The sequence below is a fragment of the Buceros rhinoceros genome, unplaced genomic scaffold, assembly GCF_000710305.1.
Source record: "Buceros rhinoceros silvestris isolate BGI_N320 unplaced genomic scaffold, ASM71030v1 scaffold10658, whole genome shotgun sequence".
Classification (NCBI taxonomy): Eukaryota; Metazoa; Chordata; class Aves; order Bucerotiformes; family Bucerotidae; genus Buceros; species Buceros rhinoceros.
In genome coordinates, this window is record NW_010425104.1 from 7,635 (window position 1) to 11,436 (window position 3,802).

Genomic DNA, 3,802 nt, shown 5'->3' on the forward strand with positions numbered 1-3,802 from the left:
CAATGTGGAAACGTTTTGGAAGGTTTCTCAACACATGAGTTTAACCACAAGTCTCAGCCAGGGGAACGTGTTATCAGGGAGAGGCGATTAATGCATGAGCTGTACCCAAGATGCGTTACCGTGGTGAGACTCTCCATCGTGCCAAGAGCTGCCTTCTCACTCCTGCTTTGGCAGGTCTGCAGGGTTCCATTCGGGCAAATTTTAAAGGAATTATTATGCAGTGGCAATTTCAAAATATGAGTTTTCTACTTACTTTCTTGCACCAATGAGTGTGTGAGAAGTGGAAGCGGCAGATTTTTACAGTCCTCTGGAGGAGAACTGGCGGTGATGTACGTAATCCCTCTTTCCAGTCACAAGTCTTCAGTGATTCTTGAGGGTCATCTTAAACATTGTGAGAGAACTTGGTTTGCTTGAGCTTTGTTTGCAAGAAAACAGGATTAGTTTTATTACAAATGTAAAATAAAACCTAAAAACCCCTCTGGAATATGAGTGGAACATTGGCACGTCCTTCCTGGCTGCAGGAGCCTCACTTAGGGTCTAGGGCACAATGCACTGAGGGGCAGCTGAGGGATCTGGGCGGGTTGAGCCTGGAGCAGAGGAGGCTCCAGGGAGACCTTCTGGCTCTGACAACTCCCTGACAGGAGGGTGGAGTGAGGGGGAGTTTGATCTCTTCTCCCCAGGAACAAGCTACAGGACGAGAGGAACCAGCCTCCAGTTGTTCCAGAGGAGGTTGAGGTTGTCCCTGAGGAGCCATTTCTGTCCCACTGGGGTTGTGCAGGCGTGTCCCAGTCTGCCCAGGGCAGTGGTGGAGTCCCCATCTCTGGAGGGGTTTCCCAGCCATGTGGAGGTGCTGCTGAGGCACAGGGGTCAGTGGGGACCTGGCAGCGCTGGGGGAACGGGGGGACTTGATGTTGAAGGTCTTTCCCAACCCAAACCGTTCTGTGATTCTGTGACTTCAAATCTCAACCGCGCTTTGGAGCTGCCATGAGCTGCTCCGGGCAGCACACAGAAGTGCTAGAGCACTTCAGACCCTACCGAAGGATTGCGCTGGATGGGGCAGAGCTGAGTGTTGGCCTCTAAGGTAGGATGAAGCTGCCAAGTGTTCTGTTCTGTGAGCGTGAGCAGGAGGAAGGAGCTCTCGGCTGCCTGTGGCCGTCGCGGGTCCTGGTGCAGAGCCCTGCTGCAGCTCCAGCTCGGGTTTTCTGCTGGGGAGGCTCAGGCTGCGCAGGGCTCACTGTGTTCTAGTTCCAGTGCTGACCTCTTTGGGAATATTTAGCTGTAAAATACGCAGATTTTGCAATAATTCCTCTGTTCCAACAAATGCTTCTATGGAAAAAACTACTTTTAAGTGATGAAAATAGATTAACCCTTTGCACACGGCTTTGCTGGCAAAACGTGGAGTCGCTTTTGTTCGTCCGCTTTCCTTGTGGTGCAGGTTCCGGTGCCCTTTGCTGCCTGGAAAGGTGAGAAGGGAAGTTGCTGAAACCACATTGGCTATGAGTAAAAGTTACTAAGCACAGCATTCAGTCCCAGACTTTGTAACGAGCAGAGGAAGTCTCCTGAATGTCTTCCCGTCTCTTTGAGGTTACATGGATCCCTGTTTATCAACGTGGGTCTCTCTCTTCCTGTAGTATCCGAGGGCCTCCCAGACACTCACGCTGACTCACAACACATCTGTGAAAGAAGGAAGTGTCCCCGATTTAGAAACGGGGACTAACGCGGACTGTAGATGGTACGACTCACCCAGTTTCACACAGGAAATGTGTAACCGAAGTGGGAACCGGACCCAAATCACTGGAGTTCAGCACTCGGTTGCCTCTCGCCTCAACTCGTCCATGATGTGAAATTGGTTTAAGAATCAAACATGTGGATCATGTGGGTAGATGCCTGAATTTGTAGCTTTAAAGCAAAAAGCTGCTACTTCTTAAAAAAAAAGGAAAATAATCCTTTTTTTAAGAAAAAGATATATTTTCTAACAATCTGCTGCCACTGAGAAAGATTAAAACTCGCTCTGTGTGTCCACCCCTGGAGATCTGGCAGGTGCTTCTCGACTGGGCAGGATTCAGATGAGCAGGTCAGGCTGTGGAGAAGTTCAGACACGTTGAGCAAGTGGCTTCCCCCAGGAGGAAACACCATCCTCGCTGCACCCCCCTGACAGCCCTGGCGGGCCCTTCCCCGCCTGTAGCCTTTCCCCCGTGGCTCTGGTCCCTTCACCTCCCTGCTTTGCCATCCTGCTGCTCCTTTCCCGGTAGAGTGAGCACAGTGTGGGACCCCTGTGGGCAGTGGGGTTAGAGGGGAGGAGGCTGTGGATGGAGATGGACCACCTGGGCGATAATCACCCTTTACGTGGATATGCTCGTTTTATCGTCGAGCCAGAGGACCATGGATCTCTTGCCATTTGCAAGAGCTGCTCTGAGCAGCGGAGGATGCGCTGCTTCTTCCTGTCACTGCTTTGACTTAGGGCTAGTGCTCATGAAACCCAGGGTGTCTGTGCAACCAGAACAGTGTTGGAGGTGTGTTAGCAAGCAGGATGTGCTGCCACCCATTGTCCCTTCAGTGCTTCGGAAAGCTGTGACCATGTAGGAAAGGAGGGGAGAGGTGTTCAGAGCTGATGGTGCTACTCCCTGAGCTGAGCTCTGGGGCAGGTTCAAGCCCCTCCGCAGAGTGGGTTGCAGGGGTGCCACTGGCCACAGGGTTTGTGGTGGGGACATCACCTCGGGAGAACCATACCTTCTCCATGGAGTTGCGGTGCTTGTTGTCTGTGAAGGAAATGTCTTTTTCTTTGCATGTAAAGTATGTTCAGAGCATGGGCCATACCTGGGGTCAATTTTTAAAGTAGCTCTTCATTTAGAATGTTGCTTGCCTTTATCTAAACCTGACCCACATGCAGACCAGGTCAGGCGTGTGAGGAGCTCTGTGGAAGGTAAGTGTGGAGGACCTGAAGGGTTTACTAAAAGCTGGAGATGGTCTAAGTGCGCAGCTCAGGACGAAGTACCAGCTTTGGAGGAAGGGCTGTAGCACCTAGGTGCTGATCTTAATGCTCCGTATCTGCGCAGACCTGAAATCAGGCCTGGCTGCGCAGCTTTTGTCTCGTCCGCTATGCACCTGCCCATGGCCAACCCCAGCCAGGCTGCAGTTTCCCTGGCAGGAGATGGACTATCCCGCAGCGATGGGATTCCTACCAGCGTGCATGTCACTGTCAGGGTGAACGTGCTGACGGAGGTGAACGCAGTCACCGTGGGCTTCTCCAGCTGTTGGGGCTGAGTTTGGGTCCTGCTCTGTTACCAAGCGATCCTCCCCATCAGGGCTTACCTGTGGTAAGTCCCGTGGGCTCGCTGCTGAGGTGGCATTTTAATATCTGCACATTACAATTCCAACGGGCTTTTTCTTTTACAGACTGAATTAAATCGTGGGCAAAGAAATGAGAGACACCGTCAAAGCTGCAGCCTACCAAGTCCTCTGTAAGTAATCTCTGTTTTTTCTCTTGTGACTTACCCTGGGTACATGCAGGTGGGCTCAGCCTGGGATCAGGATTTGCTTTTCTGTTTGTCTCATTGATTTTGCTTTTTCTTTGGTGTATTTGAGGAACCTTTGCCTGATGAGCCCTCCCATTTTATATTGCTGAGTCTCGTGGCAGGAGGTGATGACACAAGATCTGCTACTGCTGCTGCTCTTTGCATTGTCAATCCCTCTTAGTCATAAATCATGTTGAGTGTCTAAGGTGACGTTTGCCCTTTTGTTCAAAGCTATGGTTGGGATCCAGTGGCACAGACCATGGTCTTCAGGTAGCAGAATGACCCAC